General features: G+C 42.4%; 1 protein-coding gene across 1 annotated transcript in view; it reads right to left on the bottom strand.

The window, feature by feature from the left end:
• LOC147725079 (uncharacterized) overlaps positions 1-15,949 on the bottom strand; it is a 139,217-nt gene that overhangs the window by 113,610 nt on the left and 9,658 nt on the right. The gene's annotated exons all lie outside the window — the stretch shown is intronic.

Here is a 15,949-nt window from a genome sequence, read left to right as displayed (position 1 = left end):
CCCTGTGGTGGAAATCTACAAAGCCCAAGCTAGGGGTGCCACACTCTATGGGGTGGAGCTGTGGGGGCATTGCCCCTCTGGCAATTTGACAATGGTGGAGAACAACTTCATGTGCTAGCTACTAGGCTTACCCCGCAGCACCCCCCTAATTCCCCTTTGCATGGACCTCGGATTGAGGCCACTCGATGAAGAAATTGCGTGAGACCTTTAACATTTTGGCAGAGGTTGTGGGTGACCCCAGAGCTGTCTGACTTCAGGGCCGAGCTTACTGAGCTTTTAAACATTTCCACTTCAAAGAAAATCCCATTGCTTTGCCACATAAGGGACTGTTACATCTTGCTTATGCTTTGCATTTCCCTTGCTTAGATTTCCCCATTGCTTAGCCACTGCATCTGGTAGAATGTTTGATGACACCTTAGAATGTTTGGTACCTGACTTCTCTGAGTAGAGGCAGTTGATGGCAGACAGGCTGAGCGAGAGAAGAACTGCTCCTGGTGGGGTTTTTATTATTTCATCTATGGATCATTTTATTGTTAACTTAACTTGGATTAATCTATAATAAATCAAACCTAATTTTACTTACTGGATTCAAGGACTTTATTTTTTACAAATTGGCGACGAGGTAAAGAACTGAACCTATGCCTGGAAAGAGGACTGTTTTAATGAAGTACTATTGCAACCAAGGAACTACTTAAGCCGGAAAAGAAAAGGTAAATTTACAGAAACGCCCTGGTTAGCCCCACCAGTGTCCCCAGTCATCTGGACAGCCTGCTATCCCAGGGTGTTTGACTTTTTCCTGCATATTTTGAACTACTTTGGCCTGAATTTTGATATTTGGAGAGTGAACTTTTACATATCGGTTACATTTTTTTTTGAGAGTGAAAGTTTTGATTCGCAACGTTAAATTTAAAGAGACATACAAACAAATATGCCATTTGCCTTTGAAGAACTATGCTCACCCCAAAGATTGTATGGCGTGAATACCAGTATACTTCGATCCATTTTACTGTGTTCAAAATTTTAAGAGAAGACCGTGTCAACCATCAGTTATAGGTACTGTATGTGCAGCATGAGAAAAAGAACAGTGCCAGTTTATTTTTCTTGAGGCTCTGCGCTTGCTTTCATGAACTGAGCACATTGGTGCTCGTGAATTTGATTTATGGAGGCATGGAAACTCTGTCAGCTAAGTTTTTTTCACATTGCCAGCTGTGTATTTTCACGAAGGTCATGATTGCTATGAACTATCTACTGAATACCAGCATGTCTATGGCGAGTTTAAGGTTTTTTTTTTTTTCAAATTCACTCGTTATGTGACATTTTCAAAGGAGCCGAATTTACCGTCAGCTCATTTGTTTTCATGAATGGAGATGTGTGTAATTTGTGACTTTATGAGCACTGTATTTCTATTCCTTTGAATATTTACAAGCGATGCCTTCACATCATTAAATTTAAAAATAATTGCTCGCACTACTTACTGTTTCCTGAAGCGCCGCGCGGAGGCAAAGCTTTCCCTTGTGACGTCTTCTTCGTTTTACTGCTGCATGATGACGCTGGCAAGCAGCAACGAACCTAGAGCCATCCGGCTCCACGCAAGTAACGTGCCGCCATCTTCTGCTTTGATGCTTCAGCCTCAATATCTAGGGTTCGTGGTGACTGTCAACTTGAGGTTAAAGTTTCGTTTGGCCTTCTGGTTATTTTTCAACATGACTGTTTATGCTAACATCGTTTATCTTTGTGCTGATTTTTTTTAACGTGTGGTGAAGGTTTTATTTGGTATTCTGGTTTATTTCATGCTTGACTGTCTATGTTTTCATCTGTGATTCTGACATCGAACATTTTATGGAGCTTTTATTTGTTCTGCTCGCACAACGTTTTTGCCTGCATCTTTACGGTGACAGGCACACCCCTTCCTTCAAAGTAATGTCATTTCAACGAAACTTGCCTGTCTGCAGCTTTACTCGGTGACAGGCACACCTTTGACTTAAAGGAAATGATGTTTTGTTATATAAGGAAACCTGCCTATCTGCCCTTTTCGGTGACAGGCACACCTCTGTTCTTTTTGTCATTTTCGATTCCAACAAAGAAAAAGGGCTATAGAGAATGTTTTCGTACATTATTTGAAGTAATACTTTTACTGAAATGTTTATTTAATTCGTGTTTAAACACTTGCATACTGTTTATGTGTTTATTCTTCTGTATGCTTGCATTACGCTGTGGTTAACATAGGGGTGGGTGTTTAGTCACATTTCCTTTTAGGAACAGCTTTTCTTTTTCTCCCATTTTCCCCTGTTCTTGCACTGCATTTTGGTGTGGGTTTGAGTTAAGCGATGTGTTTTGTTGATTTACTTTTATTGGATTGAGCCACGTATGTGCTCAACTTTTGTTGGGGTGCTCAATTTGTTTTTTTTGAGGTGTTCATTTCAGGTGTTTGGACTTATTTGATGTGTATTTATGCTGGAGCCACTTCGGTACTCATGTTTGAGGCGCTCCATATTTGATATGTACTTTTGGGGAGCCACTTCGGTGCTCATTTTTGAGGTGCTCCATTTTTCTAGTTTTAGGTTGTGAAAGCCATAGGTTGCTCAGTTTTCTGGATATGGACTCTGAGGGGTTCAATTGTTTAATGCTGTGAAGAGCCGTAGTTGCTCAATTTTCTCGATATGGACTCTGAGGGGTTCAATTGTTTAATGTTGTGAAGAGCTGTAGTTGCACAATTTTCTTGATATGGACTCTGAGGGGTTCAATTGTTCTATGTTGTGAGGAGCCGCAAGTTACTCTATTTGGCTGATATGAACCACGCAAGTGCTCTATTTTTTTAGAGGAGTTCATATTGTATTTATTTTAGATATGGAGGTCGTCGGAAATTTTTAGGAACATCTGTTTAATTTCTCCCTAGGGAGGGGGATGGGGTCATAATATTTGAGAATTCTATTGTTGATTTATTTGAGAATGCAATTGTCAGCTTGTCATATTTGAGAATGCAATTATATTTGTGAATGCAATTGTGAATATACTTGAAAATGCAATCTTTATCATATTTCAACTGTTATATATTTAAGAATGCAATGTAATGTGTTCCTTTCATATGATTCGTATATATATTCTCTTATCTTTGTTTATTGTTTTCTAAAGGAAGGGGGATGTGTTACATCTTGCTTATGCTTTGCATTTCCCTTGCTTAGATTTCCCCATTGCTTAGCCACTGCATCTTGTAGAATGTTTGATGACACCTTAGAATGTTTGGTACCTGACTGCTCTGATTAGAGGCAGTTGATGGCAGACAGGCTGAGCGAGAGAAGAACTGCTCCTGGTGGGGTTTTAATTATTACATCTATGGATCATTTTATTGTTAACTTAACTTGGATTAATCTACAATAAATCAAACCTAATTTTACTTACTGGATTCAAGGACTTTATTTGTTACAGGGACCTTGCATCTAAGTTGGGCAAGCTGGATCGGTGGAGCACGCCTGTGACTTTGTATACTAAGCTTTCCAGACTGGACTTAGTAAATTTATACAGAGCAGCTAATCTAACGTCCATCCGAGAATGCATCTCAAGCGGTCGTTTAACCGCAGAATGTCTAATGGTAAAGGATGTATATAGTAGGGAAAGCTTTTTAGATTGTGTTCAACCCCCATTGGCTAGGAAACTGTACATGCAATTGAGACTGGGGACTCTTCCACTGGCTGCATACACCAGTAAATGGGTGAGAGACCAAACGGGTGAATGTCCTGCTTGTAAATACAAGCCAGAGTCTGAATTTCATGTTTTGCTTCTCTGTCCCGCCTATCGGCTGCCATGCAAGCGTTGGTTAATCCAACTATGTAAAAATGTTGGTTTTGTGCACGCTATGAAGGCCTAAAGTATGACACCCACCCACCAATTGTTTCTGCTGTTTCACATTTCCTAAATTGTATGTGGCATATTCGCCGGGTTTATCTAAAGTAGTGTTTAGGGGGCTGAAGAGTACTAGGAACCGCTGAATGGCGAGCTTGTTTCTAGCCAGGACCTATGTCTTCCGTCGCTGTCCCATTTCTTTTTGTTTTTTTAGCACAAATTTTATAATTTGTTTATTCTTATATGGATGGTTGCTTTTAACAATTTTATTAATGCTGGTTGTATTTTAACCAGTTTATGTTATAGCATATGATTTCACATCCCTGCTGCACCTATGTATTGTGCGTTGTGATTTTTTTTCATCTGTGGTCTGACTATTGTACAGAGCATCCTGGTCAACATTCACTGTTTTTAAGCCAGACGTGTATATTATATGTTTTCTTGATGCACTTTAATGGCCATAGAGGCCGAAATAAAGAAAATAATGGTAATGATTCTGTGGTTCATATTCCCAACTTCATTGGATTCAGATAGTGCAACGCACTTCCACAATGAGATCATGAAGTTGTTGTGTGCTGCCTTACAAGTGGATCAGAGACTGCACTGTAGTTAGAGGCCCGAGGCATCAGTTCTAGTGGAAAGAATCAATGGGACATTCAAGATGAGGGTAGCAAATGTGTGCTCATCTACATCTTTGAAGTGGCCTGATGCACTGTCATTGGGACTGGAGAGATTGAGTAGCCCTCCAGATAGGAGGACTGGCCTCTCGCCCCATGAAATCCTGATAGTGAGGGTGATGTGCTTGCCTGCATCTACAATCCTTGATTATTGTAAAGGACTAGCTGGTGTGGTTCAATCTGTGTCCCACCAGGTTAAAGCCAAAACTGCATCCACCTCCTAGAATCTCCTACATGACCTGTTCCCAGGTGACTGTGGGTTGGTTCGCAAACACGTACTGTTCAGTTCAGTTCAGTTCAAAGAACTTTATTCGGTTAAAAACAAGTAACCATAAAAGTAACAGACATAAAAACAGATTACAATGATTACAGCTCATAATGTGAGTTCACTGAGGGAGATCATTAGAAAGTTATTCAATAAGAAAAAATTTAAACCATTTCAGTTACCATTTGTTTCCGTAATCTAAAAACACTTTTTAAAAAACTTAAAACCACAGTTACAGTTAAAACCGTATCCATTCTCTGGACTTCTAAAAAAGCTGGGCGGCATCTGGTTAAATTAATTTCTTTTTAAAAAGGGACGATAATTTTTCTACGAGAGGCACTATAAAGTCTGCAGAAGAAAAGGATATGGATGTCCGATTGATGTGACATGCCATCACACGAGCAAGTGGGCAATATACGTATCCATGAGTTCATACTAGGAAAAGACACCAATCTAAAAAATATACAAAATCTAAAACGAGTTAAAAGAAAGCGATCATAGTTTGTCATGGGCAGGGATAGGTATGGCTGTGCAGACTTAGTCTCACATAGAGTAAGGAGGTGGGAATGTACTGAATGTTTCAGAGTTTCAGCTCTCCTCCTCTTATCCTCAAGATGGTCCAGGCAGAGGGTTTTCAGTGTACTCCTTGAGATGCTATCCATTGAAGATGGATCCGAGTAATAAGAATAGCACCCAATCTCAGTCAAGAAACACTTTACGTATCCCAGCCATTCTGCTCTATCCACATGATCCAGGCTGAGGGTATCCTGTAATAGAGCCCGATTCATAACGGATTCATTTGTGGTCCATACCCTATGCAACAAAAGGATAGGTTGAATTTTAATAATATCTGTTATGTAGGGTTGAGCAAGTTCAGCGTGACAGTTAAATGTGGCAACACACTGTGGAACTGCAAGGACTTGCCTCATAAATTTGTTTTCCACCACCTGGATTGGATCAACATTTGCGTACCCCCACAAACCTGAGCCATACATAGCCACGGATAAGCATGTTGCTTTGTATATAGTTAACATTTCTTTTATCGGCTTCCTGCCCAATTTTCTAACAAAATTCTTTAGGGCCATGATCGTTTTCCTAAATAGAGTTCTGGCCTTAATTGCGCTTGTCCAAGAACCTGACTCATGGAATAAAATGCCCAAATAGGAAAAAGTTGGGGTGTTGTCTAATGGAACATTATTTAAAAACATCCGTTTCATCGGTTTACCTGATTTTGGACCACAGTTCATTGTGAAAGTTTTACTACAATTTACTAGTAGGTCTAGATTCAGCATAAAGTTCTCAAAACTTACTACTAGTTTTTGCAAAGCCTGAGGAGTACGTGCCATAAGCACGGCATCATCCGCATACATGAGCGCAGGGATTGCCTTCCTCCCCACCCTGGGCATATCTCTGCACTCCTGCAGCAGGTGATGCTCAAGCCCATTAATGTATAGGAGGAAAAGAAAAGGTGCTAAAACACAACCTTGACGCACTCCACGGCCCACACTAAATTGTCTGGAGCATTCGCCCCCTACCGTAGCGAACAGAAGCTGTGGCTCCACTATAAAGTTTCCTCAGGAAACAGATGATGGTGTTGTCCACTCCCAAACTTTTCATTATTGCCCACAATTTGGTGTGTGACACGCAGTCGAACGCTGATGAAAGGTCCACAAAGGTAAAATACAAGCGTTCCGACTTTATCCTTATATATTTGTGTTGCAATAACATTAAATTTAGGCCTTGCTCGATTGTGCCAATCCCTTTTTGGAAACCAAATTGCAAGTCGCTCATGACTTCATTTTCCTCTGCCCAGCTTTGGAGTCTTGCCAACACTATCCGTCCCAGGATTTTTATTGAAGAATCGAGAAGGGAGATGGGCCTGTAACAGGCACAGCTGTTTCTATCCCCCTTCTTATAAATTGGGACGATGACAGAGGAAAACCAGGAATCTTTCAAGCCCCTCGATAAAGCTGCATTAAAAAGTTGTACCAACATTGGGCCCCAGATTTCAGTGTTTACTTTAAATAGGTCCGCAGGGATCCCGTCAGGCCCAGCTGCCTTGCCTCCTTTGGTAGCTCTCAGGGCAAGCAATACCTCATCAAGTGTTACAACCAAATTAGGGCCTGGTTGTAAGTCCAAGCTAATATGAGGACCTCCGCTACGAATATCATCCTGTGCCTTGTAGAGATTGGAAAAATGATCCACCCAATTATCCTCGTTTATTGCGATCTCAATTCGCGCCGTATGGGTTTCGTAAGGGAATGGGGTGTTAATTACTTTCCAAAATGCGGCGGAATTTTTCGTTTTTGAAGCCTCGCAGAGTGAATCTATTGCCTCCTTATTTAGCACAGTTTTCCTTACTTTGAGGGCCTGGTTATATGCGGACCTACATGCTCTTATTTCACCTGTGTCCCTGGGGCTTCTGTGTACTGCATGTTTTAAATTTTTCAGCGCCCTGGTGCATGCGTTGTCGAACCAACTCTTGGACCCCTTACCTCTACGTTTTGCCTCCACCCATAAGCTACTTTTTATGTTTGTAGCTATTATACCAAAGTGCTCAATTATTTGATCATTACTAGAATTATCTCCCAAACAGGTCATAAAGCTAGTAGAGCACGCCTCCCAGAGTTCCTTGAAGAATGTTGCGGGGATTACTTTGCTCCAATTGAGTGTGTACCCATTTTGTCTCCCGAGAACCACATCAACCGCTGCCTCAACAAGAGGCGCGGCCGTAGATGGGTCTGGGAACAAATCTGCTACCTTGAGGCATTGGGGGAGATGGTCACTTATGGGCAATTGGATATTTGTAACCCCCACCACTCTATGATTAAGATTACTGGAGGAGATAATAAAGTCAATGGTTGACACCAAACCTCTACCAACAAAGGTCGGGGCGAAGGGTGTGGGTTTTAGCGCTGTTTCATTAGCAAACCCCAAGTCAAACATGAATAGTAATTCGTTCAACAAGTCCCCCATCAAAGTGTGATCAAAGTGAGTCAGATACATATCTCTCTCTGTCATTAGGCCACATAGGCCCTGGCTCCCTTTGGTACAGAGTGAACAGTTAAAATCCCCCCCCCATAAAATTACTAGTTCTCTATCATTTTTATCTACCTCTAACTGAACTTCCTCCTTGAGCTGCTTCATCGCAACCACAATTTCTTCCCTCGGGACATTATTGTAGAAATTAATTATAATCACCTTCGCTCCTTTAAAATCTCTTAGAATTATGAGCTGAAAGTAATTAGAATATAAATGACAATGAACCTGTTTAATTTTGAGTTGATTTGAAACAAAAGTAGTCAAACCACCCTTTGCCCTTCCAAAATGGCCTCCAACTGCTGGGGTAAAGAAGGTTCTATAACCATTTACATGGATTTGGTCCTGAGTCCATGTTTCTTGCAGGGCCACTATATCCTGGCCGCTTATTACAGACTCCCACGCTGGTTTAGTAATTTTTTGCCTCAACCCTGCTACATTCCAAAAAAGCAGTGCACAAAGGTCACTCTTCTCCTGTATCGGGCCATTTCCTGTCTTTTCCCTGCTCCCGTTGCTATCACCTGCGATAGATTGCATCTGCTCCAGGATATCACTGTCACAAGGTGTCAACCTATCGAGAGTGAGGGTCTTATTTAATATGGGAGATTCTTGAGATGACTCAATGGGGGCCTCAGTGCTATTAGAGAGAACCCCACCCCTAGACAGAACTTGAAAAACTGGGGGAGAGGGGTTTTTCCCAGCCACAGTTTCTCTAGGAATCTGGGCTTGCTGTCAATCTACCCCATCCAGACCGGAGAAGATCTGGTAGCGGTTTTGGATTGGTAGGTTATACATATGTGGAAGCAATCCTCTATTGTTCCATGGTCTACCTTGAGTAAGGTTGGGTCCCAAGTATGGTGGGTATTGATTACTGAAAGGGGGATATTGATAGACTTGATGCTGATTTCTGGGATAAAAGTCCTCCGGCCTCTGAGTGTAAAGAGAGGGGCCTTGGCCACTTGCATAAACAGAACTACCCAGCACAGGTGGTACCCCCCCAGGTCCAACCCTATCCCATGGTCTTACATTTCCAAGCCCGCGACGTTGGGAGACTGGCTTCTTAATAAGCTGCCTGTCCCTGCCCCAGTTATTAAAGCTTTTTGGCGGTGCGTAGGGATAGAAATAGGATAGAAGATGTGTGGAGATGGAATCGCTGCTTCTAGCATCGAACCAGTCCCCAATATGCCTCACGGCCCTATGATCCTTAAAATTGATGATTATAACATCACCATTTCTATCCTTTGGCCTGGCTCCCACCCAGTTGGCACGCCTTACACTTATAATTTCACCATTTATTGATGCAGGTAACGGTCTGTTATCACGGAGCCAAAAGGCAACCTTGTTCCGTAGTGCTCCAAATATTTAAGTAACATCACTGAAATAGATCAGGAGAAACATGATCTGGCAACAGAGGGAATTTGGGATAAAGTTGGAAAAGGAATATACAGATTGGAAGTTGGTTTGCTAATCTGGGAATGGGAATTCTTGGTTACATCTTGAAACCCATTATCATAGTCATAGTTTGTGTCATTGTATTGTTGAGTGCCATTAGAGTTTACAAGTAGCACAGAGTAAGGCAGTCTGAGGAGAGATTTAGGCAGGGAAGTCAGGCTACAACATCTATTTAGGTCGGTCTTTTCTTCAGGGAGTCATCTGGAAGAAAAGTGTTGCTTGTGATGACACTGGTAGTGGGGGGATGATAGAGCGCAATGCCGTTTTTCATTTATAGTCATGTGTGAATCGCACTTACATTTAATCTGTTGTCGTATTTACATTAGGCCTTTAGATTGTGCACTGTATATCATGTGAGACTAATAGCACCATGAATTAATGTTATACATACTCATTTGGATGCAAAATTCAAGAAAGCAAAAGCATATTCATGATTAACGAGCGTTTATATTAATGTGAATGTAACATGTGGATATTTGCGACATGTACGCATATGTATTCTCATTCGCCTATTGTCTTATGTTAGCCAAACTTGGTAGGCCAAACTTTCGTTTCTCCCTGTTTGCTCTTAAGTTGAAAGTTAATTAGAATGTATGTGTCAGTGGGGTGATCTCTCTTTTCTTCCTTTCATGAATTTGCTGCATGTGCAGGATTTTGACCTCGTTATTTAGAATAACCTCTTTGTTTCAGGAGTTAGGTAACGGTAGGGAGGAGAGTATGCCTTCAAAAGAGCAGAGCTGATAATAAGGGAGGATGTCTTTTGTGTCTGGAAGGAGATGGGAACCAAGGTCATCGAACTGGAGCCTGGAATTGCTATTACTACATGGAAAACTACCTACAAGGAGGTGTTTAATTAAATGAAGAGATCAAATGATGCAATTGTGAGTGTGTTTGTCCTATTTTGTATTGAGACTTATAGAAAGAATCGAGAGATGGCTGCTTACCTGGGGAGAAGAGAGCATCTTGGAACGAGCTCTGTAGCTACATGCTACCTGACCCAAATAACGTAAGGGAGCTTCTTAGGAAGTCTTCAAGTGATGACACATTTGGGGATTACCTGGTTTAATGCTACGTAGGGATGTCACTCTAGTGGTAGGGTAGGGACAGACTAGGGTTTAATCTTCATTTTGACTAGTCAATGGAAAAGACTCTGGGTGTAATATGTATAATTTGCTGAGTCTTGATTTAGGAATTGTTTATCCTGTGCATTCTACCGCGCCTTATCATTATTAAAAGATTTGATTTTGTATTAGTGCCCATGTATTTTTACACACTCGTCATGAGGTTTGTATGCTCTATTTTTCTAGGCTTATAATAAATTCCCAAAACCTAGAATCTAGAGTCAGTGTCCTTTGAAATTGTACCTGGATGAGAAATGTATTTCTTGATAATTTTTTCCCCTCCACACTTACAAGCAGGAAAAAAGGAACATTGATCGTGGGTTCCAGAGTAAGTCTGGAACATGGAACCTGGTCTCATCAAAACTAATCCTTATTGTTTCAAAATGACCATCAGTTTTTGAAGACACCACTGGGCATCTTCTCTACACCAAGCTTTTCAAATATACAATTAGGCTGGTTGGAGAAAAAAATTGCAGGAGTTGATTAATAATATGAGAAACATGTGATAGTGACGTAGGTGCATTGATGATCAGATCTTTTGAAAAGGTACACAAAAATAAGCAATTAACGGTAAGATGTACAACCATTTTTTTGTTTGTGAACCTGTTTGCGCATGCAAAAATAGCATGGGGAATGTACAAACCCTATTTTGCGAGTCCCAATTTTTTGTGTCTCGTAAATAGGGTTTTGCGACTTGCATATGCGGGTGCAAAACACTCGCAAATTACCACCCTCTTCAAGAGAGTGGTAATGCACTCGCAAAAAGGAAGGGGTCCCACAGGGACCTCCTCCCCTTTGCAAATGCAGAAGTAATATTTTTTAAGTGCAAAGTAAAGACGGTGCAAGGCATTGAGGAGGTAATGCTTCATTGGCGCCTGCAGAGCAGGGGAAGTGAGACGTACTTTCCCTACTGTGTCAGGGAGGTGATTTGATGAATGGTGGCAAGGCGGCGGTTCCTTACTATAGTGCAATGTCGACGGATTCCGGAGTCATGCACATCGAGAATCAGCTCTGCGTTGATGGAGCATCGGCATCGATGAAGTTAGGGCTGCAGTGCAAGTCGGGACGGTGCATCATGAATATCAAAAGGGGTTTCCTCAGCCCTCGTGCAGGCCGCGGTCTCGATGATGTCTTCAGAGTCAATGTTGCATGACGTCAGCAGGCATCGGGCCTACAGTGCAAGTTGGGGCTATCTGTCGTGCTCTTCACCAGCGGTACCCACAGCTTCGGTGCAGGTTACTACATTACTCGCCGGCGTTGGTGTTGCAATTTCCTTCTGCTGCAGCTGAAGGCAGCAGTTCCAGATGCAGCGAGACAGAAGAGATGTCCCTGAGACTTCAGAGAAGAGGCAAGCTCTGTTTCAAGCCCTTGGGGATCATTTCTTCAAGCAGGTGACAAAGCAAACAGCAAAATCCTTTTTCTCATTTCCTTGGCATCAAGCAGCCACTGCAGGCCAACATCAGACAGCATACAGCACAGGGCAGTATTCCTCCTCAGCTTATCCCGCTCTTCTCCTTGGCAAAGGTACCTCTTAATTTCCCAGTAGTGCTCAAAATAGTCTGGGGTCTATGCATCTCTTTTCATCCACAGACATCTTGTGTTCTCTGAAAGCAGAGAGTGTCTGTGCCCAGACAAAACCAGTTCTGTCTTCACTGGTGCAGCTTCCTGGCAGGAGATGGAGACAGCATTGTTGAAGGCACACCAGGCCCAGGCAGGTGAAAGGAAATCTCCTCCCCTCTAAATGCAGCCCAGGTGTATTCAGCCCAGCCCTGACTGTTCAGACTTCTGGAGCCACTGCCCTTCTCCAGCCCCTTATTGTCAGAAACAGTGGTTCCTGTTTAATAATAGACCCATATATTGATAATAAGATGCACAATTGCAACGGAAGGGTTAAAATGATGTCAGAGAGCGAAGAAACTACATACACCTATGGTTTTGTTTTCATACAATCGTATTTTATATTTCACAAACAAATTTCTATTTACAAGGTCATTTGTCCAACAGCAGACAGACTGATGCTATTGTGCTGCCCGTGTAGTAGATTGTCACATGCTTTGGGGACTGTCATTATTGAAGGATTCATCTTCATTGAAAAATACTCGCTTCTATAGATGGGCTTCACACCACATGTAGGTAAGACCACCATATTGAACATTCATGATTCACAGGTCAGCGCAACAGCACCTCTTGTGATTAACACCTACGTCAGAGTTCCTCATCACAGTCACTGTATCACCAACACAGTAACAGTGCTCAGCTACCCACTGAGTGCCACCCTTTGACATCATTTTAACCCTTCAATTGTGATTGTGCATAGTTCGCCAAGTAGCGCTAGGCATAGCTACACGAAGTGCACTTCGCACTATGCGAACTACGTGTAGCACTACGCGAACTGCGGACTACCCTGTTCACAGTGTGAAAAATGCCGTTTTCAATGATTGCACAGTGCGGACAAGCATCCGGCACTGTGCAATCATTGTAAACAGCATCTTGCACAGTGCAAGTTGTATTTTTCTGCTGTTCAAGGAGATTTTTACCCGGGTGGCCGTTTTTTCAACGCGGACTGGCAGTTTCTCATCGCGAGCGGTCGCGAGCATACACGACCACTCGCAATGAGAAACCAGACCTCTCCGCATTGAAAATCTTGCAGGGAGGTTTATTTTCCATGCTCGCGATCGGCAACTTGATGTCTCTGATCGCGGACGAGGAAAAAGTCTCGCCAGGATGTCATTTTGCTTGCTCGCCAACTTGACGTTGAGGACCACGAGCAAGCAAAAAATGACTGCTGAACTATACTACGCTATGCGTGTTCGCACTGTGCTACGTGCAGTTCTCGTAGTGGGAAGTTGCGCAAACTTCACAAACTACGCATGGGTAGCGTAGTGCTTTGCTCAGGCCTAGATTTTATTATTCCACAGAAAACACTGTTTATGACAATAATTTACCCACCCAGGTTCCTTAGTGAGTTGGGTTCCATTGTCCATTTCTTGACTTCTCCAACCCCTGTCATCCAAAAGCCAGACATGCATACACAAACCTAGCAGAGACACACTGGATGGTTAGGCAAGAAAAGACCTAATTTCTAAAAGTGGCATTTTCAAACACAGAATGTAAAAATTACCCTCACTAAAAGATGTATTTTAACATGCTGAGTTCAGGCATACTAAATTTTATTTTCCCTTCTCGTTCCCAGGGTCAGTTATGTTTATGAGATGTTTTAAACAAACTCCCCATTCTCGCCTATGGGAACAGATAGCCTTGCAATAGTAAAAAATAAAATTGCCAGTCTTTCACTATCAGGACATGCAACACACATCAGAGCATGTCCTTCCTTCCACATACAATGCACCCTGCCCACAGGGGTAACTTGGGCGTACCTTAGGGGTGACTGATATGTAGAAAAGGGAAGGTTTAGGGACTGGCAAGTGTTCCCACTTGCCAAGTCGAGATGTCAGTCCCAGACTGCACACAGGCTCTGCAATGGAAGGCCAGAGTTACATTTTATAGGCTGCTTTGGTGGATGGCACAACCAGTGCTGCAAGCAAGCCCCCCAGTAGCATTACAGGCCTTGGGCACACATACTGCACTGTACTAGGGTCTGACAGATAAATCAAATAAGCCAATCATGGCATCACAAATCCACAATAACACTTTACACAGGGAGCACAGCAGTGGCATACTGCTCAAAGAATCTAGACCAGCAAAATTGGAGTCCAACACACAGCAAAACACAGGAGGTAAATTCAACAATGAAATGGAAGGGAGACCCACACCAATGGTGCCAGGTCTAACAACATGGTTATAACTCAGTCATGGTTCTCACTCAAACTAAACATAGCTTGAAATGTGCTAGATGTAATAAGGGATGACATCAATGATGTCACTTTTGATGTCCTCAACAATGTCATGTGTGATATCATACACAGAGTAAAGTTATGTTATGATCTTTTTATGTGTAAGATGTGCTCTCATCCATGAGGGTATCTAGGCACTGATGGGGTGGCATGACTTATGGACTGCACCACGACCATGTCTGGTTAATTTCATTGCTGTTTCTTGTTTTGTTGCTTCATATGCCTTCCGTCCATCTCTGTGTCCGCTATATCTACATAGAAAAATGCTGCTTTCTGTTCAGGTTACAGAAATGCATGTATGGATTATATTTCACTTCTGTTTAGAGTGAAGATGCTGTGCTGTCTTACTCAATTGTGTTGACGTTGAGGACCCCGAGCAAGCAAAAAATTACTGCTGAACTATACTACGCTATGCGTGTTCGCACTGTGCTACGTGCAGTTCGCGTAGTGGGAAGTTGCGCAAACTTCACAAACTACGCAAGCGTAGCGTAGTGCTTTGCTCAGACCTAGATTTTATAATTCCACAGAAAACACTGTTTATGACAATAATTTGCCCACCCAGGTTCCTTAGTGAGTTGGGTTCCCTTGTCCATTTCTTGACTTCTCCAAACCCTGTCATCCAAAAGCCAGACATGCATACACAAACCTAGCAGAGACACACTGGATGGTTAGGCAAGAAAAGACCTAATTTCTAAAAGTGGCATTTTAAAACACAGAATGTAAAAATCACCCTCACTAAAAGATGTATTTTAACATTCTGAGTTCAAGCGTACTAAATTTTATTTTCCCTTCTCGTTCACAGGATCAGTTATGTTTATGAGATGTTTTAAACAAACTCCCCATTCTCGCCTATGGGAACAGATAGCCTTGCAATAGTAAAAAATTAAAATTGCCAGTCTTTCACTATCAGGACATGCAACACACATCAGAGCATGTCCTTCCTTCCACATACAATGCACCCTGCCCACAGGGGTAACTTGGGCGTACCTTAGGGGTGACTGATATGTAGAAAAGGGAAGGTTTAGGGACTGGTAAGTGTGTGCACTTGCCAAGTCGAGATGTCAGTCCCAGACTGCACACAGGCTGTGCAATGGAAGGCCAGAGTTACATTTTATAGGCTGCTTTGGTGGATGGCACAACCAGTGCTGCAAGCAAGCCCCCCAGTAGCATTACAGGCCTTGGGCACACATACTGCACTGTACTAGGGTCTGACAGATAAATCAAATAAGCCAATCATGGCATCACAAATCCACAATAACACTTTACACAGGGAGCACAGCAGTGGCATACTACTCAAAGAATCTAGACCAGCAAAATTGGAGTCCAACACACAGCAAAACACAGGAGGTAAATGCAACAGTGAAATGAAGGGAGACCCACACCAATGGTGCCAGGTCTAACAACATGGTTGTAACTCAGTCATGGTTCTCACTCAAACTAAGCATAGCTTGAAATGTGCTAGATGTAATAAGGGATGACATCAATGATGTCACTTTTGATGTCCTCAACAATGTCATGTGTGATATCATGCACAGAGTAAAGTTCTGTTATGATCTTTTTATGTGTAAGATGCACTCTCATCCATGAGGGTATCCCGGCACTGATGGGGTGGCATGACTTATGGACTGCACCACAACCATGTCTGGTTAATTTCATTGCTGTTTCTTGTTTTGTTGCTTCATATGCCTTCCGTCCATCTCT

The sequence above is a fragment of the Lissotriton vulgaris genome, chromosome 4_1 (genome assembly GCF_964263255.1).
Source record: "Lissotriton vulgaris chromosome 4_1, aLisVul1.2, whole genome shotgun sequence".
In the NCBI taxonomy this organism is placed as follows: Eukaryota; Metazoa; Chordata; class Amphibia; order Caudata; family Salamandridae; genus Lissotriton; species Lissotriton vulgaris.
The sequence above is the reverse complement of the archived record's forward strand: the minus strand, read 5'-3'. Positions and strand labels throughout refer to the sequence as shown.